This window comes from Protopterus annectens, chromosome 10.part0, assembly GCF_019279795.1.
Source record: "Protopterus annectens isolate FY-2018-M chromosome 10.part0, PAN1.0, whole genome shotgun sequence".
In the NCBI taxonomy this organism is placed as follows: Eukaryota; Metazoa; Chordata; order Ceratodontiformes; family Protopteridae; genus Protopterus; species Protopterus annectens.
In genome coordinates, this window is record NC_056744.1 from 270,390,115 (window position 1) to 270,413,885 (window position 23,771).

Below are 23,771 nucleotides of genomic sequence, written 5' to 3' on the forward strand. Positions count from 1 at the left end.
CTCCTAACATCATCCAATCCATGTTCTGGCAAAAATATTGTCAAAGAGTCCATAGAGAACCATGAAGCTTTCTTCGCAATGTCATGTATATCAATGTAAACACATATATGTTCTGAGTCAGTGCAAACTGTAAATGAACACATGTACATGACTGACACAGCCAACATCTTGTCAGATAGGTTCATACATATGTACCCCCTTCTCATTGACAAAAGGGCTCATTATTATACCTGGAGACTGTGAAACCCCAGAAATCACATATACAATGGTTAAACAGCACTTCCCAAACCTAAAAACAAGGCGTCTATGGGATGACATGGCTTCCCTAGCTGTGTCATATGTGAACTCCAAAACAAGCAGACCCTGCCCCTGAACAGTCTGTTGAGACTCACCCTCTGTACAGGATATGAAACTGTTGAATGTATTACAGCAACATTTGTCACACTCCACAAATGTTGGTGCACAACAGACCATATGAACTATTGTCTTATAAGCCTATTAAGCCTGACCTGCAAGGCCATGGAGTCCATCAAAATGGAACTCATAAACAGAGCTATTGTGAGCCTACAAACACCCAACCCTACCAATTTTGGTTTGGTCAGGGGCAGATCATGGTTCCCAAACCTGCTAGACTGTTTTCAAGCCAGTCATCCAGGACATACATCAATGAAATGAGCTACACAAGTCCCACATACACCTTGAAAAGCCCTTTGCCAACATCCCAGACACATGTCGTATCCACAAAATCAACAACTTGTGCATAAATATGTATGTCATCTGATGGATTGCCAACTGGGGCACAGATAGGTCACACAAGGTAAGAATTGTGGTCTCCTGTTCAAACTGGTAACAACCGCTGTCCCCCATGGCTCAGTCCTGGGACCCTTCCTGTCTGGTGTATACTTTTCAGAAATACAGTCAAACACACGAGGGCTATGTTTAGCAAAGTTTGTGGATGACTGCAAAAAAGTTGTCATAATTGATGTTTGGGACAACAGAGACATCCTTAAAAAGAGTCTCGGTCAGACATATGTGGTGTAAAAATCATGGCCTCGAGCTACAGTCATACAATTACAACATAGGTGCCAACGCCCTAAATATGGAGGTAACAATAAGGGATCTATGGACACATGTGGATAGTCATCTCTACTTCCAGAAACATATTCACAAAGTGGTTAGAAAATCATGCTATATGTTCCCACAAACTGCCAAGGACTTTGCATGCAGGTCAAAGGAGGTTCCCTCTACTCATCAGTCATCAGACCCATCAGAGAGTACCACAACACACTTGCAATTAATCTGACTAGGCACCTTCAGCAGCTGGAAAGACCACTGCAGTACCTCAACAAGAGGAATACTGGCCTCAAACAGTTGCCCCATGCAACCAGACTGAATTTAACTCAATCTGTACTCTGTTGCATACTGTCTACTCAGGAGATCTCTGCCCAACAGACAGGTCCATGTCCAATGCAGAACTGATGTACATGCGCTATCTGAAGTAAACACAAGCTCACTGTACCACATGCTCTAGGGATATCATCATCACAGCATTAAATAGAACATGTTGGAGGGATACATGACTAACTCACAGACTTCCCTTTCTTTGGAACAGGCTCCCAACCGACATTAAGCTGAGACCCTCACTGACACTCTTCCAGAGGAGCCTTGATGAGTATATGTGAAACTGAACTGTCACACCATGGATCACTTCATCAGCTCTACTACTCAGAGGCATAGGGAACTAACTCCATGGGTGGTGATAGCTGCACACTCTGGCCATACTAATATATATATATATATATATATATATATATATATATATATATATATATATATATATATATAGGGGAACACAGTATAATAAGCCAAAGATGGATGGGCACAGATGTGTGTAAGAGGGTGACCATGACAGGGAGCCTTCCAGGACTGTCCCACCCAGCACACATCCCAATGGCATGAAAGACATGAGGTGCACATCCACCAGTATCTTTAAGCATTATAGTGTATGTGGTCCATGTGCCTGCTGTACAACATGACTGTACAATGAAGTACACATCTACTATCTGTAGACATGTACCTGTCACATAGGTCCATAGGTATGTAGTAGACTATCTCCACAAAGGCATATATCAGCCTACGCAAGTTGTGCAGCTTTCACCACACCATTGTGTAGTCTCCCAAGGCCTAGTTCTAATAGTTAGTACCCTAAGCCCCTTTCTAGTGGGGCTGCTGATGTGATGCCTGGCATGAACTGTCTGTTTCCCATCCACTCATTAAGGTTCTAATTGAAGAGTGTCATCGAGGGGTTTTGTCTGATGTACATTAGGACTCTGTTCCACAGTAAGGCAAGTGCCTGGGATGGTACTCTATCCCACCAGCATGTTGTATTCATCATTCCGATAAGGTTCATATCCCTACAATGTGTAGGGTGACTCAATGTTGTTATGTGTAGATGGAGCATGTTCAACAGTTATGTGTTGGATATGGCTCTGTATGTTAGGCAGAGTTTGCCTCTGAGTAAGGAGTACGCAACGAAGAACAGATTTAGTTTTACCAGTTGTGTTGCATAAAACAGCTGTTTGAGGCCAGAAATCCTCTTGGTTAGGTACCTATGTGGTCGCTACAGCTGCTGGATATGCTAAGTCGAGTACATCCAAAATGGTGCATTGTACTCAATGATGAGTCTGATGATGTAAGAGTAGAGTGCCAACACTGCCTCTTTGGATCCTGATAGGTTCATAGATCCATAGATTAGTACTTGGCTAACTGCCCTTGTGGGCCATTTTCAGCCTAGCCAATTACCCCATGTGAGAATCAAACCCTGCACCTTATGCTTGTAAGGTAAACACCTTAACCATTATGCCAACCTCCCATGCAAACCGTTTGTTGATTAGGTCTGCCACATAGAATCTCCCAATCACTTTGGCAACATACTTTTCAAAGGAAAGATGACTATCTACTTGTGTCTCCAGATCCCTTATCACCTTATCATTTTAAAGGGGGTAACACCCATGTGGTTGTTTGTGGGTATTTTGTTTTCAACAAATCAGATCACTATGCATTCCTCCACAGTGAGTTTGAGGCCATGATTCTGACACCACACATCTGTCTCATAGAGACCCTTCTGGAGAATATGTCTGTCTTCCGGGGAATCTATTATGGCAAACACTTTACAGTTCCCAGGAAACTTAGTCAACCACAACTCTCCTGTGTTGGCCTGTACATTTGAGAAGTCTATACCAAACAGGAGGGACCCCAGGACTGAACCCTGGGGGACACCAGTCGTTACCGGTGTAGAGTCTGACATGTAGCCAGCAACTTGTAATGTGTGGGATCTATCTGTGTGCCAGTTTGCAATCCATCTTGTGATGTATGGATTCATGGCCAGATTGGTGAGTTCATCTATGATACCTGACTGGGGAATGGTGTCAAAGGCCTTAGCAAGGTATAGGTAGGCTGTGTGGAGCTCATTTCAATCATCCGTAGCCTGGGTAACTATCAAAGAAGTCCTCCCAGTTCAGGAGGCGTGGTCTGCATTTGACAAAGCCAAACTGTGTGTGCTCAACTGTGTGAAGGTTCCCAATCTCTGTATTGTTGACTTCCATTATGATTGGCTCCATTGCCTGGCAGAACACACTTGTCATAGAGCATGAATGCCAAGGGGTTTTCGTGGCCCCACCCTTGTGCAGTGTGAAGAATGCTGCTGTGCAACATTCTATGGGTACATATCCTGTAAAGAGCATGTAGAGAGAGATGTAGGTATCCTTGATGAATATGGATACATCCTCACCCTATGTGCTATGATTCAGGTTCTGATGCTGGAAGGTATGGAATGAGTAGTATCCTGGTAGTGCTGGTGTGCTGTCTGGAGCCTTGAACTAGGTTACCGATACTGCACAGATATCAATATTCTCCATAATGAGAAGTGCCTCGAGTGTGTGCATCTGAAGGCTGAGACTTCAGGCAATGAGTAGCATTTAGCTCACTTAGTGGTTATTTGGTTTGGTTACGGGGTTTGGTTTGTCTTGCATGACCGGTGTTCCACACCTGACGTCAGCACCTCATTGGTCCCATCTTACCATAAGCTAATTACCCTACATATCCACATTCTGGACCCACACCCCCATTAAGAAAACCATGTTAAAAAATGTCTCCAAAGCCAACTTCATGCTTCTTAAGACAAAAGTGCTGAACTGCAGGACACCCATGCAGATGGACAATACAGTTACGACTACTGAATCCCTCACAATTGCACTTCATAAGCACTTACATGACTGCATGCATCATGCTATCCCAAACAGAGCCAAGACACTAACCTCCAAGAAAAGGAAGCCAATCTGGTGTTCCCCTGCCAAAAACAAACTGCACAACAGAAGGAAAATACTGTTGCAAAAGATGGTAAAATCCCATGAGGGGAGGAGCTCCATGGTCCACATCAGTAAGAAGCTGTGATCCATGATAAAATCCTCCAAAGCTAGTTATGAAAACAAAATCAACACTGATTCTAAAGACAGCCACAAAGCATTCTATAGCTATGTCAAGAATCTCAATGGCAACACTCAGATCTGCTCTGACTTACAGCACAATGGCACTAAATTTACAGACCCAACTGATATTGCCAACATCCTGGAAGATAGGTTCAGTGCTAACTTTACCCCCCTCTAACCCATGAAAGAGCACATCTCTATAACGGAAGACTGCAAAGTTGCTGTCATCATGGCTGCACAGGTAAAAAACACTCCACAAAGCCAGGAACACAGCATCCATGGGACCAGATAACATCCCAGGCTGTGTTCTACACAAACTACAGAATTAACAGGCACCGCACCTATGTACCATGTTCAGTCATAGCCTCACCTCAGGCTTTGTGCCTGCTGAATGGCGCACAGCGACGGTTATCCCACTACACAAGGGGGGAGCCACCATGGACCCCAGGAACTAGCGGCCCATCAGCCTGATGAGCCTGCTCTGCAAGGCTATGGAATGTATCATCATATAACTTATAAAAAAAGACATTGGTAATCTCCAAACTCTGGACCACAACCATGTTGAGTTTGTAAAAGGCAGATCATGTCTCCTAAACCTGATAGATGTCATTGAAGCAGTCACCAGAACCGTAGACAAGGGTAAGGTGGTTCACACAGCCTATGTAGATCTTGCCACGGCTTTCAACACCATCCCCCACTCTGGAATTATAGATAAACCCACTAAACTGGGTATAAATCGCTATGTCACAAGATGGGATGCCAACTGACTAACTGGCAGAGCACACACTGTGAAAGTAGCAGACTCCAAGAACAACATTAGACCAGAGACAAGTGCAGTACCACAGGATTCAGTCCTGGGTCCTCTCCTCTCTGGTATCTATTTCCGTGAAGTAAACTTTAACATGGAAGGTCTGTGGCTAATGAAGTTTCCAGATGACTGCAAACTAGGAGACATAATCGAAACTACTGAAGATGTGGACATCCTACAAAAGGGCCTCACTGAGACAGATGCCTGGTGTCAAAGCCATGGCCTCAACCTCAATGCCAAAAAGTGCATTGTCATCCCCTTTAGTAAAATCTCTGCAGCCATGAACTACAACATAGGCGGTAGTATACAGTGGACACACCTGTGATAATCACATCCCCGCAGTAGTCCAGAAATCCACCTACGTGGCACACCTCATCACAAAAGGTGTCTCATGCAGAATAGAAGAGGACATTGTTCCCCTCTACTCATCACTCACTAGATCCATAATAGAGTACAACGCCCCTTTTGCTATGTACCTCACAAGACATCTACAACAACTGGAAAGCCTGCAGAAATACCTCACAAATAGCATTAGCAGCCTGAAATGCATGCTATAGATAGACCGTCTCAAAATGCTACAGCTGTACTCTCTCGCCTATCGCCTACTCAGAGGTGATCTCTGCCTAACATACAAAGCTATGTCAAACACAGAGCTGTTGGACATGCTTCACGTAAAACACTCACAATCCCTCTGATCTTTGGCCCAAAAACCCACAGTGAAATACAAAAGGAAGTGGTGTATCCATTTACCTTATGGATACCCACACCTTTAGGTTAGTGGCACAGCATGAGGCCTTGGAGACAATGCAAGTGCAACTAACATTGGACAAAGCTGCTTATCAGATTGTAGCCTGCTACAGATCACCTATCTTGTCTCAGGAACCCCACTCAGTATTCCTGAGAACAGTGGGAAATATGAAGGTCCTACCAAACACCATTATATGAGATTGCAACTACCAAAACACTGACTGGGAGAATTGCTCGTGTACAACGTCCTTTGCCCAATGCTTCCCAGAGTTTAAAAACTCAAACACTCTGGAACAGCTGGTTACCACACCCACTAGAGGTGACAACATACTGGACCTGATCATCACCAATGTGGGGTACCAGTGTTCCACAACAGAGATAAACCCCTTGCTGGTAATATCAGATCATAAAGTAATCACACTGGACATCCACATCACACCCCCCCCCCACAGTCAAGGAAACCACTGTGAAGAAAGTTTCTAAAGCAAACAGCACACTTCTCAAGACCAAAGTGGAAAGTTCAAAAGCACCCTTGCTATAGGATAATGCTATACAATCTGCAGAATCATTTACAAGTGCATTCTATGAGCATCTACAGGGATGCATGGATCGAGACATGCCAAATAAAACCATGATGTACTCCTCCAAAAATAGGAAACCAATCTGGTGGTTGTCGCACATAAATAAGCTATACAACAGAAGGAGGGAATGAACACATGATAGAGCAAACTTCACATAAGGAAAGGCATCACTGATCATTATTAGGAAGAAACAATGATCACCCATAAAATAATCCAAGGCCAGTTTCTAAAGACAAATTGCCAAGGAATGTAAGAATAATAGCCACAAAGCCTTCATTAGCTATACCAAACATTTAGGTGGCAACTCTCAATAATGTTGTCAGCTACTGCAAAATGGAACAAAAATACACTGAACCAGCTTACATTGCCCACATCCTGGGGGACAAGTTCAGTGCAAACTCCCACCCACATCACCCCCAAAAGGGCCTGTGTCTATCCCAGAAGAATGCAGAGCACCAGATTTCATGGACATGCAGGTAAAAACAGCCCTCTCCAAAGCTAAGAACACAGCATCAATGGGACTGGATGGTGCCCCAGGCTGCGACTTACACAGCCTCAAAAGGAACTACACCCTCACTTACATTCACTGTCCAGACAATCTTAACACAGGCTATGTACCCAAGGAATGGCATACAGCAACAGTCATCCAGCTCAACAAAGGGGGTGCCACAACAGAACCAGGAAACCATTGCCCTATAAGCCTACTCAGCTTGGTCTGCAAAGCTATGGAGCAAATTATCATGGAACCCGAGACAATGGGGACCTCCAGACACTGGACTCTACCCAACTTGGCTTTGTTAAAGGTAGATCCTGTCTCCTAAACCTAGTTGACTCATTTGAAACAGTTACCAAGGACATAGATGGAGGTGAAAGTAGTCCACACAGCCCACCTGGACCTCACTAAGGCCTTTCGATACCATTCCCCACTCTGGCATCATGGACAAGCTTACCAGCTTGAACGTTAACAGCTATGTCACAGGATGGGTGGCTAACTGGCTCACAGATCAAACACACATGTTCAGAGTTGCAGGTGCCATGTCCGACTCTAAACCAGTCACAAATGGCATCCCACAGGTATTGGTCCTGGGACCCCACCTGTTCAGTAGATACTGCTCAGAGGTACAGGCAAGCATGGGAGCTGTATTGCTGAACAAGTTTGCAGATGATTGATAACTGTGGTCCATAATCGACTCCACGGCTGACACAGACATCCTACAGAAGGGTTTTACAGAGACAGATACCTGGTGTCAAAACAATGCCCTCAAGCAGAATGCCAAAGAATGCATAGTCATCCCCTTTGGATAAAACAAAGTTCACACAAATTACCATATAGGTGGTAATCCAGTATGTACGGAGAATGTAATTATGACCCTGGGGATCCAGGTAGATAGTAAACTCTCCTTTGATGATCATATTGCCAAAGTGCCTACAAATACCTTCTATGTAGCCCACTTAATGTCACCTAATGTAACCCACTTTGTCTCATCTGATGATGTCACCATCCTACAAATATACCTGTGGAAAGGAGAACTTCCAATAATGTGCACAGTGTGTCGTGTAAATGCATACTGCTCTAGTATTGTTAGGTAGGGATTTGAATCCTGCACTTGACAACTGTATGAGAGTGTGTGCATCTCCTTGTAGGGGAGCAACCTTTTTGGAGACAACTACAACACCTTAAAAGTGGTATACTTATATTTGTCAAGTCTGATGATGTCACCATCCTACAAATATACCTGTGGAAAAGAGAACTCCCAGTAACGTGTATATCATATTGTGTAAATGCATACTGTTCTAATATCATGAAGTAGTTAAGTAGGGGTTTGTATCCTGTACTTAACAACTGTATGACAGTATGTGTGTGTATCTCCTTGTAGAGGAACAACCTTTCTGGAGACAACTACAACACCTTAAAAGCGGTATACTTATATTTGTCAAGTCTGATGATGTCTCCATCATACAAATATACCTGTGGAAAAGAGAACTCCCATTAATGTGTATATCACTTCGTGTAAATATATACTGCTCTAGTGTCATGAGGTAGTTAAGTAGGAGTTTAAATCCTGCACTTGACAACTGTATGACAGTGTGTGTGTGTGTGTGTATCTCCTTGTAGAGGAGCAACCTTTTTGGAGACAACTACAACACCTTAAAAGTGGTATACTTATCTTTGTCAAGTCTGATGATGTCACCATCCTACAACTATACCTGTGGAAAGGAGAACTCCCAGTAATGTGTATAGCATGCTGTGTAAATACATACTGACCTAGTATCATGAGGTTGTTAAGTAGGGGTTTGAATCCTGCACTTGACAACTGCGTGTGTGTATATCTCCTTGTAGCGGAGAAGCCTTTTGGAGACAACTACAACTCCTTAAAGTGGTATACTTATCTTTGTCAAGTCTGATGATGTCCCCATCCTACAAATATACCTGTGGACAGGAGAACTCCCAGTAACGTGTATAGCGTGTTGTGTAAATGCATACTGCTTGAGTATCATGAGGTAATTAGGTAAGGATATGAATCCTGCACTTGACAATTGTATGATTATGTGTATCACCTTGTAGAGGGGCAACCTTTTTGGCGACAACTACAACACCTTAAAAGTGGTATACTTATCTTTGTCAAGTCTGATGATGTCACCATCCTACAAATATACCTGTGAAAATAAGAGCTCCCATTAATGTGTATAGTACGTTGTGTAAATGTGTACTGCTCTAGTATCATAAAGTAGATAGGTAGGGGTTTGAATCCTGCATTTTGTGAGTGTGTGTGTGCTCTATGTGTGTAACACAGTTGGTCACTGTCGTTGCTTTTACTACTGTATGACATATCACAATAACAACAGTATGTGCATTGCACGTCAGGTAGCAGTGTGGCAAATACATATACGTACATGTGACCTCAATTATTTCAGAGGTGGGAACCCTGCTTTCCCCATGAACACATCTGTTATCTTTGCCAGAGTGTGCTGCCACTTTCCAGACCTTAGGTCACATCTGTATGCTTGTGACAATCACAGCCACTGCAGTGATCCCTGGCCTAGGCCATCTGTGTCATGCACACTAATTACGGTTTCTATTGAATAGTGTGAGTGAGGGTTTATGCCTGAGGTATATTTCAGACCAGTTAAAATGCAGCAAAGTCTGTCAATGATGGCTATTCATTATAGGTGTACAACAACCTTTGTGGATATGCATGCAGACTCCTTATTGCTTATGTGGTTCACCAAGGGATTTCAAAATACCTTTGGAAATGTGATTACCAAAGGAGAGATGATGTAACACTTGGCTGTATGTGCACATCGGTACCTGTCAACATGTTGAGGGCTACTACCTATGTGGTACTGTGGGGATGCTATGTTTTGTAAAGTTGAATGACCATGCTTTAGTTGGCTTATAGCTTTACAGCATGGGTTTGACAACAGGTATATGTCTGTATGCTACCCTTGTGGGGGATGTGTGTGTCATCTAGAGAATGAATTATAGGCCACAGTATGCATTCCCAGACATGGACGGACATATCCCTACTGTGTTTGCTTGTACCTAAGTGAGCTATATGGCAATCAGGAGTGGTCCCAGGAATGGGTGCAGGTGAACACCACTGGTTACTGGCATAGTATAGTTCCTGAAGGGTACAAATATTACTTTGTGTCCTACATCTGTGTGTCAGTTGTCAAGACATCATCTAACAATTGTTTATGGTCAGGCTGTAGAGGTTATGTATACTACCAGAATGCAAACCAATGACAGATAGTAACAGTATCACCCACAGCACAGTGTCAAACAATGTCATACACACATGTGTACCCAAATTCAAAAATGTGTGTAGTACAATGCATACTGGCCACCAATAGAAACTATGGAGTGTTGACACTGTGTAATACAGGGCATGTCACCCTGCCCATGTGTTCACTATGCACATACATGCAGACAGTGCACCTCCACCATGTTCACAAATGTACACCTGCAAACCTGTGCTGCACACATCCCACACGTACTGTCCACTTTCTAACACATGCTGCCAATACTACACACATCAGCCAAGTGGCACGTGGGTGGACAATACGCTATTGGGATTAACACTGGTGTAAACAATACTACATTGACAATTATAGCTTTAATGCATCATGCCTGCTCAGCTACACCTTCAAGGATAACATTACACTTTACTGCTGACAACATGCTAACATTGCTATACTGCCATAAAGTCACCCTGTGCATCAACACCATGTTAGCCTGTTCCTGCATCAATGTTACAGATGACAGGAGGTGGCACAGGTTTCATCATATGCACAGGGTGTGTTGTTGGTTTTCCAGAGGCCTACATTGAGCTATACAATCGACATGTATGTGTGTGTGTGTGTGTGTGTGTGTGTGTGTGTGTGTGTGTGTGTGTGTGTGTGTGTGTGTGAGGGCCAAGAGTACTGGTATGGGCCAATGTTGATGTAATGTGTGCGGGTATGTGTAAGCCCTAGGTGTCTGGTTTATGTGTGTGTGTGTGTGTGTGTGTGTGTGTGTGTCTGCATGCACACAGTTCTACCATGGGGCTGCCATATACAGGGATTTGTGGGACAGCCACAGACTGTACCTGACAGGCTTTACAGATCACCATCTCCGGCCATGGATACGGTACCTGTGCCTGGCAGGGGTGCTACTGACAGTATCAGGTACTGAGCCAGACTGAGTACTATCCTAAGAGATAGACATATGTACACTGGACCCAGATCCCTGCTGGGACTGTCAAGAGCCACGTGCACATGGTCTTCTAGGACAGTCTATGGACAGCCCACCCCCAACATTGCTGGGGCTGGTACTGGCACCATGGGAGTGGCTGTGACTTGAGGGACATCCATGGCTACTGCTAGCTGCTGATGTTGCTGGCATACGTCCACATCGACGTCTCAGCCGTCCCGCACTGTCCTGACACATGGGCATGACATTGCGGAGGACATCTAATGTCTCACCGCAATGTCTATCCATAACCTCATTGAAATTATGGATGGCACCTGCTAGGTCATGCATACTGTCATTTAAAGCGGTGTTATGTGCCCTCTGTGCCCTTAGTCCCTGTCTTGTGTACCATTCCATATGTGCCTCCATGACAGCCTGGAGCATGCGTGAGGTTGTAAGACCTGTGGCATGCCTGCCAGGGGCATGATAACCAGCAGTGCTCCAACAAGAACCCCTGGAGATCTGCCTATGAGGTTCCGTTCCAGACCTCTGGGTATGGCTGCTGTGTCCGGATGCATGTGCCATAGGTACCACACTGTCCTGGCCATTGCAGACTGTAGACTGTCACTCAGCTAAGGGCATTGGTGATGAGGGATGTATTGGCAGTATGACTGTGTGCATGGATGGGGTGGACAGCTGTGTACTGTCAATTGGTGGCCCAATGACAGACTCTGGCAAACATGCCTGTGCCTTAACACAGCTATCCTCATTATCACTATTTGTGTCAGTGATATTAGGCTCCCTGCTGCAGTGAACCAGCCCAACCTCAGCATCTGTGAGAGGAAGACAGGAAACAAACTTTACAACCTTCACATGATATCAGAACACATGAACAAATGCACACATGCACACATGCACACGTGCACACATGCACACATGAACACATGAACACATGAACACATGCACACATTAACACATGAACACATGCACCCATGCACACATGAACACATGCACACATGCACACATGAACACATGAACACATGCACACATGCACACATGAACACATGCGCACATGAACACATGCACACATGCACACATGCAGACAACTACACTCCTCACTAAAGCAGAGAGAGACACACACACACTCACACACACACACACACACACACACACACACACACACACACACTGTCAGCAATCCAAAACATACCCAATAGTGGTTGATGGTGGGGTACAATATCACAAGACAAACAGTCATATCACATGTGTCAACATGCAGGATGTGTGTTGCTCAACAGCATGCAGTGCAAGTGTAGACAGTCCTTGCTAATAACAGTATACATGGCTTTGATGCATGTGTGTTGTTGTTCAGTGATTGGTCTCACCCTGGAATGCAATGTGTACATGGACACAACATTGCTGTGCAAGTATTACAAGCTCTTCAATGTGCTGTGCACCATCACTCATAGGTATACATACCATGGCTGGATGTTTATCTGTGTGTCACATAGATATCCGTTACTGATTAGAGTGCCTGTGTCTTTAGTAGATAATTGTGGACACAGGTTTAGCTCATGCATGCTATGTATAGCACAGGATGAGTGGTGCGTGTATACCTGATGGAATACGATTGCTCAACATAGCCATTGTGCAGTAGTTATGGTGAGTGTAGAATATATTGTGGACATGCCAGTGCCAGCCATGACATGGCATGCTACAACACAACTGCAACATTAAACATCACACATACCCAATGTGTGTCATGTGACCTATACACTCAATAGCATTACAAGACATATATGTGTCACTTTGTGCAAATAGTGATTGCTATGCATATTGTGTATAGGTGCATATGTTTGCACACACACAACACTGAGGTGTATAGCAATGAATGCTATGTGTAGTACTGTGGTTTCTGTAACTGGATGGTGTGTTGTACCATGAGCCATCATTATGCAGCATCATGTGGTCATTCAAGGCTACTTATGTGTGCCAGACAGGCACCTATTATGCTGTACGTGAACCGCAGTACCATGGCTACATTCACAATTTCACAGCCAGTTGTCACATGGGTTTGTAAGGTGCCCAATAGGGAGCATTGCCTAACATGAATGTGTTGTGTGTTGAAGAGTGTCGCACTGCCCCATGGTAGGCCTCTACCCTCTTGTATATTATGTGTGCTGTGTGGATGACATTTGGGATACTGGAGTGTGACCTTACAGCGTGTGTCTGAATATGCCATGTGTAGCATATTAACATGTACTGCGTATGACGGCATTGTGTATGTCGTGTGCATGTGTATCGACTGCCTATCCAATGTCCACTATAGTGTAGCCACAATTGTTTGGGATGCTCTGTGTATTGCATGTGTCTGAGGCAGCCACTCACGTTACTGAGATGTGCATAGTCTCACAGAAAACATGCACAGCATGCATTATGCATAGGTGTGTTACATGTGTACATGGCCTACACCTCACCTATGACATGCACGTTTTATTTGCAATATTAAATGTAGAACACACTCACCAGCATGGGTCTGCTGCCTTGCTGTCACACCCGAGGGACCTACAAAGATATGAAACAGTTTGTCAGTGGCAACAACTGTGGCATTGCTTCTGTGGGTTTGCAAACTTACAGTAGCACAATGGTTGACAGTCACAGGCCTACACATCATGCTCCAAATTATCAGTATTGAACAACACCAGGCTCCACATCTTCTAACTACACAATACACATCTCACATATGCATGATCTAACAATAGAGGTAACAGTAGTCTACAGATATGCCATCTTACCTGCACGCTCCATGTGAACTTGCTGGGGGGCTCCGGCCTCCATGATGATACATGTGTGCTGTTGTTGTTGTTGGCCAGGAGCCCCCAGGCTCAGAAGCAGCTCTTCCACTCTGGTGAGGGGGATGGGTGGTAACCCCACCACCTGTGGCAAGCTGTTGCCTACGGACATCAGACGCACTCTGCCGGACATGTCTAAGGAAATCACTGCAGTGATGTTGTACCTGCTCATATGTTCGATTATGCATGCCTATGTCATTTATCCTATGGACAACATCTTGCCACAGCGCAGTCCGCTCATGCTGGTCTTGGCTGGTTCTTGAAAATAGCAAGGTGTAGTGTTGGATGAGACAGATGGTTAATATCTCATCCTCTGCATGACTATAGGCAGGATTGTGATGGTGGGCCATGACCCTGGAAGACAATGAAACAATATGTGTGAGCAAGTCATGTGGCACACTTAACATTCTACAGTACAGATATCACTGAACTGCCATAAATAGCAAACTATTGTCTGTCAGAGGATACACACTTTCAATACCAGATATCAGTGCTCAACCCACAACTGCCTGAAAGTGCCTGACAAACTCTACATATTAAAACATTTTCTGCACAGCAACAAAGAGAAACCACTATGTAAGACTATGCAACAGTACATGACACACTGTATGCGACACAATGCACCACTTAGCCACAGGAGGTATATATCAAGCTAATGCATAACGAAATATGCAATCCATTGCAATGATTGTAAAGTCCAGTTACAGTATTACCAGTATACCACACTAGTTGTTGATGGAAAACCCCTGCCTACAATATGTGCACATTCGTGAATATAGGTGGCATACTGCTGTACTAGACTATACATGTTGCTAGTTACGCACTTATATCTTGTAACACACATATGACCGAGGGCATGTTACAGGCATACCCACACACGCATCAGACATACATACAGGACACAGAGGTATGGCAACCCAGATGAGCTTTACATGTGTACCATACAGTACTGTGTGTCAGTACTTACAAACCCTTATGCCTGAGGTATGTAATCTGTGAGGACTACAGGGAACACACAAACAGTGTTTCCAAGCAATGTGGACATACACCATACTGTGCTGTTTAGGCCTACAGCTTCAGGTAATACTACAGTTCATACAGGGGTTTGATTCACCAGCAGTACCAATCAATGAGCATACATGTACTGCTTTATCCTCCAATGGCACACCCCAGTTAACACAAAGGGACTACATCAGACCGTATGCCATACTGCTTTTTCTGGCTAGCAATAGCATACACATATTTTGCTGGGATCAGAGCTAGGACACATAATACCATGACAGAAACAGTTTTCCCACTAAGCTATCCCACATATACACAACTGTGACACATTCACCATCACACTCTGTCAAATTCACATAGCAATTATGCCTATAGAAGCCTAGCCAGATGGTACCCTGGCCTTTGACACCCAAATAATTTAATTTCATGTGTCCCTGTCAAGCAGAGCCACAGAGGTGATTCCCGGGGGTGTATTTCCTAATCTCCTATCCAGTCATCAAGACTATTCATGATGAGTGCTACTGAGGAGCTTTGTTTGCTATTGATAGGTAGTTTGTTCCAGAGTATGGGATGTCTCTGAGATAGGAATCTATCCCTCCAGCATGTTCTGTTTATTGAGGTGACAAGGTTTAGGTCCCTAGATTGTGTAGCTCATAGGGATTGTGATCTGTTTATGTGGAGCATGTCCAACAGCTCTGGGTTTGACATAGCTTTGTATGTTAGGCAGAGGTCACCTCTGGGTTGCCGGTATGCGACACAGTCTAGCTGTGGTTTTGTGAGACGATCTGCATAGGGCATCTGTTTGAGGACAGTATTACTCTTTGTGAGGTATGTCTGTGGCCTTTCCAGTTGCTGTAGATGTCTTGTGAAGTACATACCAGAATGGGGCATTGTACTCTATAATGGGTTTTGTGAGTGAGGAGTAGAGGGGAACACTGACCTCTTTTTCCATGGATGACACAGCTTTTGTGATGAGGTGTGCCATGTAGACAGATTACATGACTAGTGTGGCACTCTGATTATCAAAGGGGAGACTACTGTCCACCTGTGTCCGATGGTCTCTTATCACACTTTTGGTGTTAAGTCGACTACCACCTATGTGGTAGTTCATGGGTACAGAGTTTTTAGCAAAGGGGATGCCAGTGAATTTCCGACATTGAGCTTGAGGCCATGGCTTTGTCACCAGGCATCTGTCGCAGTAAATATGACTCTGTCTCTCTCTCTCTCTATATTATATATATATATATATATATATATATATATATATATATATATATATACACATACATATAAACATCCATTGATGTTTTGTGTCTTTCGGTTTTCCCGGTTAGGGGTCGCCACAGCGGAACTCCGGTCCGCTAATCATTGGCAGTTGACTTTTACGTACCAGCTTGCCAGGCCTGATGCACAACTTTCAATGAAGGTACACCCATTCACGCATGTCTCCACGCAGAGGACGCTCTAGCTGAGAATTTAACCGGACAGCATCTTACTGTGAGGCAACAATGCTACTGCAGCACCACCACCGTGGGTTATAAACATCCATTGGTGTACATATAGATATACATATAGGCACATATACAGTACACTTTTCATGGTGGGAATACAATTATACAAAGTATGTGAGGTATACAGTTATGTAATGATATTGCAGTCTTTTATAAACATCCATTGGTGTACATATTGATATACATATAGGCACATATACAGTACACCTTTCATGGTGGGAATATCAATTACGCGAAGTATGTGAGGTATACAGTTATGTGATGATATTGCACAGTCTTGTGCCAAATGCATTGAAGGTGTTCTCAGCCCATGTGGCTTTAGCAGGCCTCACTAGCTGCAACACTGCAAACCTAACAAATCACACCCACAGCATTTAACCACCACATGTCATATACCAACACTGTATGCTGTCTTGTTTGCCACACCCTACTACCTACATACATATTTGCACATAACAACCTTCACCAACATATATATGACCTCCCTTCAGAAACACTTGCAGTATGTCCCTTGCTCTATGCACATGTACAGATGTTAATATATGTGACACGGATATATCTCTCCGTATGTGTGTGCCATACACACACAAGGTCCACACTGTTGTAAGTCTCTGGACCTCATGGCTGATCTGTTGGGCCTTGCTGCAACATGAACAGGTGTCACGTGTGAGCACACAGTAATATTAGAGGGCGTATACATAGCTGCAAATGCTAGATTAGCATACTAGCCTGGTACAGCAGTTGCCAATGCTAAGCTACATGTTGATATGACTATCATGCATGTGTCACATCCATAGTTATATAGCTGTATGTGTAACTCCGCCAAACAGCCATTATCCACACTACTGTACAGACCACAGATAACATGGTTCAGATGTTTGACATTTAATGCTGCGCTACATATATCACAGTTATGTCCCACTGCACACAGCTACACACTGATTTGTCCATGGCAGTAGTTATGCAGGGCATCTGTGCATAGATACGTACTGCTGCCACATATTGATGTTTCAAAGTATATAAAGTAGTCTTCAAATACATCTACTACATGCCAGTAAATACATATCTGTTACATACCTTTCCTTTGTATGTGTTCGTAGTTTTCAGTTTGGTGTGTCTTTTGCTTTTTTTTTTGTTTTTTTTTCCCCCTGGTGTGGGTGGGGGTGTGTGTCTCTCTCTCTATGTCTCTGTCTCTGTCTCTCTCTCTCTCTCTCTCTCAGCATCTGCAATGGGATGATTGCATGTGTGGCCAGCTAGTACAGCCTGCTTTTATAGGTATCTGCACATGTGCATGTGATGGCCTCTGCACCAACTGGTGGCCATCATTTGGTAATTTCATGCAGCCTGCTGTGTGGTAATTGCAGTACTCACTGTCATAGCAACCCAATGCTATAAATTGCTATGTCAGGTAGGTGTAGCCCTTTCAGCTTTCCAAAGTGGGGCCCATGCTTGTTTGCTGTGGACACCGTTGTGTAAGTCAGAAGATCGGTATAGTTCTTATATCTGAAGCTAGGGGTGTAGCCAGTGATTTAAATGTTGTACTCAGACCTGAATGTTGCCACCTCCACTACACAGTTGTCAGTGTAGAATTGTACTCACTCCTACAAATGCTAACACAAGATACATGGGAGTATGTAGTTTCTTTCCTACTTATACAATTAACTGCCATACAAAAGTAGTTATTGAGATGTATTCATTTGGCACATGAATTGTTTGTGAACTGCTATACTGTGAATATTAATTTACTCACTTTTGAACAGTTTGTGCTTTTTTAGTGTTGATATTAGCACAGGCTGCTCAAGGAAACTGGACAAATTTCAGTACTGAGTATGCCTACCTACATCCTTGGTGGACCCTGAACACACAGGTATATTGTACATTTGGGTAGGGGTGCAGAAGGACAGAGAGCATTATGTATTAATGTGTGAACTTTATCTAGCTGGACTTAAAGGGTTGCTGTGCACCTGTTAGTTTACCAAGGCAAGTAGTCTGTCTGCGTAGCTCCCAACTGTGGCCCTATTCAGATGGTAGCCAGAGGTTAGCCTGTTATTTTTTATCTGGGCACCACACCGGTCTTTTCAGCACTGGAACAATGGCATTGTCACAGTTGGTTGCTACCAGTACATGGCTACATCCCTTGGTATTTCAGTGTTGTACTCCTACAAAAGGGTATGCTTCTGGAACTCCTTCCAAAGCTATTTGTACAGTGTGTAACAGCAGAACAGCTGATATGCCTGTGTGTTTCTGCCTCTGCCAGGCCTCTCAAACACTCAGGTACATATTTGAACAGACTCAGGAAAAAGTAGGTAGAAGTGAGGTGCACCTTTACAATATTAGAGACATTAAGTTGAGACTTTGAGAGAACCAGAGCATATGGATTAATACACATTTCCTGAAGTACAAGCAGTGTCTAACTCTTACTTATTGTCATTATTCGTTAAGTGTAATTCCCCACATTTCTGCCTAACGTCAGTACCTTTCAGAGGGTTTCAGCGGGACACAGCTAAAACCTATCTCAAAATCAGGGACATGCCTGAAAATTAGTCACAATTGGGAAGTATGGCCTCTGCCCTAATCAGATATGCTAGTGTTTGTCCTGCTATGATACTGTGTGGGGGTTGTAAAGTGCTGCGGTAACATTATTTCCTGCTAGAATGGCTGGTTCTCTTTGCACAGTCATGTAATGCAATTCCACAAGAACTGCTGGTAAAGATCCACAGAACAGGATTTGTGTTATGGTATTCCTATTTGTCCTTTACATTCACTCATTCTGATGCATGATATATTTATTTCAGCACCAATTTGCTGTATGTTTCACATGGCTTAGTGGTACTTCATGCAGTCTAGTGTGTACAAGGTCCAGGGTTCGAGGCTGACAGAGGTGTTTTATTTTGCTGCTGAGCAGAACAAGGGCCCTGACATACAGAGTGGCTTAGGCACTTTTAAGCAGTTGTAAGTGGGTTTGCGTGGGTTTGCATGATGCTTAGCTAAGTGCACACAAGCGCACACAGGTGCACACTCGCGCAAACCCGCTAACTACTGCTTAAAAGTGCTTACTCCCACTAACCCCCCCGCTCATTTCTTTGAAAGAAAAGAAAATGGGGAGATAGGAAAGTGGTGAAAACGGGGCACAATGAGGGGAAGATAGTAGGGGAAAAACAGCTCGGATGTGCAGGACGGGTGTAGGGAAGGTTCATAGCTGCCCATTTCTTTAACAGCAACAGCTGTGCATATGCAGTAAATATGGAGGGAAATATGAAACTTTCAACCCCTGTGAAAGGGGTGAGGACAACAAAGTATGTTGTACTGCCAATTAAATATCAGTTTATGTGTCCAGCGGACATGTGTGCAAAATGGTTTGCTATGTATGAGGCGTAATTTTTTTTTGGGAGCAGATTGTCCTTTTTTTCTTTTTTTTTCAGGTGAGAGTGGAATGTGGGGTAGGGGAAGTAAGTATATTTAGGGAGGTAGGTTGGGGGGGTTAACAGACAAGACAAACAAGATGCATACAGGGGCAGAATATGACACATGTGGTGGGAGAACACCATTGACGGGAAAGGATGTTTGGAAATCACAAGCCCATGAGCCCACAGATGGCAACAGTGGAACTGAGATCCCCACCCATGGGCAATCATCACTGCACCTTCACAGCCCAGAGGGTGGCTGTGCTGGGGGCTGTGTAGGGGGGCAGGCTCACCCGTGAGTTTCTCCACTCGTGCCTCAAGCTGGCGTAGAGGATCAGCGACAGAATGCTCGATGTCCCTACGCACCACAACCCGGACCATTCAGAGGGTGATAGGTGGCCCTTCCCTGCCCACGCTTGCATGGGGGGGGATGAGCGCCATCCCCTGCAGCGTTTCCACCCAAAGGTGGCACAGGGCCAATGGAGGAGGAGGTCCCAGGCTGGGCACCGGACCTGCTGGTGCCAAGTGCCATCACCAGTTGAGGTGGGACAGGTGGGTCCGCTGGGACCGGCCTTCCCATGTGTTCTATGTTTCAGAGGATTTAATGAAAATAAGGGTTAATAACAGTCAACAGCATTCCCAATTAATTATAACAGCATGCAGAAGTATTCCCATTAACCCAACACACCAGATTTCCAATAGTTAAACAGCAAGCATGACACATGCATATATGGGACAGCAGTGGACATTACAACAGTAATGCAGGTTTAATTGATGGCAACAGACCACCAATATTGTGGTATTTCAACAGGACACATGCATCGAAATAAATGAAGATATTTATAAACCAATAGGACATATGTCCCAACAAATATTTTGAGATTGGACATACCCATTGAGGTGTGGAATTGCATTTTTTATGCACATACAGTAGGGTGGAAAATGATAGCTTAATTAACAACTTATATATCCTTCTAGTTTACAATACATTCCTATTTACTGCAGTTATATGTCCCCTACATGTATTATTACGCTACACAATTGTCTTTATATCGTGAAATGGGTTTTGCTAGATCTTTATATACATGGGCTGTATCTGACATACAAACTGTTGTTACTGCTACATATTATAACAGATGTATTTAGAACTGCATTAGTAACTGTATTTAGAGCACAACCTAGAGCTGTTTACTGAATTTCCTGTTTGCACTTATTTTTAAAATTGTTTTTTTCTCAAAACTTGCATTTTATCTGTCTTTGGCCTAGCACTCTTGTGTGGGGTCATTTACTGCACTGTTATAACTTGTTGATACTTGTGAACCTCTGCTATCTCTGAAAAAAAACAAAAAACAAAAAAAAATCTTGCTTTTTTCCCACTTTTCTGAGATTTGAAAAAGTTCAGTTACAGACTTGCTGTTCTTGAACTGTTTGTAAGTTTCTTGGAGGCCATTTTTTACTTGGGCTAAAGGGAAGTCTCTCTGTTGAACAGTGGCAGTGAAAAACATTGAGCAGCCTGCTTGCCCCTGTGGGAGTGGTTACTGACTTGAAACTGTAGTTCCTTCATCTTCCTCTCTTAAAACCCTCTTTTGCATGGTTTTGCGCGTTTTTGTGCATAGCGCAACAGCGGGCAGTGCCGCCTAATTGGGTTTAAACTATTCCTGACTCCACAAAATCTGCTCTTCACTTTTTCCCTTAGAACTGCTCTGTCTCTCAATTTAAACACCATATTCTCATTCTAAGGCCCTTTACTGGTCCAATTAAGTAATCCTACAAGTTAGCACTATTAAGCCATAAGCACTACTTACTCTTATACTCTCTACGATTACCCTGTCCTCTATTGGTCCGTCTTAAATTCAGTTCCCTATATTACTCTAGCATGTCCAAAGGTCAGTCAGTGGTTTCCTCTTCAGTCCAGCTGGTGAATCTGGGAATTTTGAGGCAATGTTACAACTGTCTCATGTACACAGACAACCCTCTCCTCCTCCAAACAGGTTCAAATATATGTGAGAGATGCAACTATTTAGCTAAACTGGAGGCTGAGCTCTCTCATCTCAAAACTGGTGTAACCAGTCAGGAGGAGAAGGTAACCTCACACAACACAATTCCAGTATCACATAGTTCCACCACATCAGTGAACCAAACACATAAATACACAAAAACATACTCAGAGGCTCTAAATAAAAATCTACCTAAGCAACAGAGACCTCCAAAGCAGACATCCAAGCAAACGCTACCTCAAAACAAAACAAGCACAACACATAGTCCACAAAATCAGTGTGCCAAGCAGCCACAGTCCTTAAGGCTGAATAACACACCTGATACTCTTGTAATAGGTGACTCTATTGTCAGACACACTGATGTCCCGCTCACCAGGCTGAATAAAGAGAAGGCCACGGTGAGCTGCCTGTCGGGTGCTAGGATCCACCACATAACGCAAGCACTCAGGTCACTCCAATGCAAATACAAATATGACTCAGTCATTGTACATGCTGGTGTGAATGACCTGAGACGTACCTCCCTGGACTACATGAAAAGAGACATAGAGGAGCTCTCTGATCATGTAGCCCAGGCTGGTATGACCCTGACCTTGAGCAGCATCTTACCCTCACCTAGAATGATGCCACAGTACAAAGACAAAATGATCGATTTTAACAATTGGCTAAAATGTTGGTGTCATTCAAAGGGGATCCAGTGTCTGTCAGCCTGGGATGACATGCTCGACAAGCCACGTTGCTTCGCTAGGGAAGGCTTGCACCTGTCACCACTGGGCTTTCGAATATTGGCAAAGGCTCTTGCCACCCCCATAGTGCCTTTTTTAGGCAAGGCTGAAAAGTCAAACCCACCTCCATAGACAGCACAAGGAACAAGAAACTAAGGGTAATGCTGCTTAACACCAGAAGTCTTAACCTCAAGATGCACGCACTCGAAGCTCTCCTCAGTATGGAGAACATCGATATCTGTGCAGTGACAGAAACCTGGCTTAAGGCTCCAGAGAGCACCCCAGCACTACCAGGCTATACCGCATATCATGCTTTTCGGCCCCAAAACCTGGACCGAGCCACAAAAGGAGGGGGAGTTTCCATATTTATCAAGGATATCCACACCTCCAGGTTAGTGGCATTGCGCGAAGTATTGGAGACCATCCATGTGCAACTAACAGTGGGCAAGACTGCTTTTCAGTTTATAGCATCCAACAGACCACCCTCTCAAAGTCAGGAATCCCACTCGGCTTTCCTGAAAACATTGGAGAACATGAAGATCTCTCCGAACACCATTATATTGGGTGACTTCAACTACCCAAACATTGACTGGGAGCACTACTCAAGCCTCAGCACCTTAGCCCAAAGGTTCCTGGAAATTATAAACTCAAATGCTATGGAACAACTAGTCACCACTCCCACAAGAGGGGACAACATACTAGACCTGATCATTACCAACATGGTGACTCTATGCTCCACACCAGAAGTATATCCCTCATTGGTAAGATCAGACCATAAATTAATTTCACTGGATGTCCACATCCCGACCCCACTGCCAGCCCAGAAAACCACAGTGAAAAACTTCTCAAAAGCGAACTTCCCACTTCTCAAAACCGAAGTGGAATCCTTCAAGGCCCCAGGGCCAGTGGAAACTACGGCCCAAACTGCAGAATCCTATATAAACGCATTCTACGGACATCTCCAGGAATGCATGGATCATGCTATCCC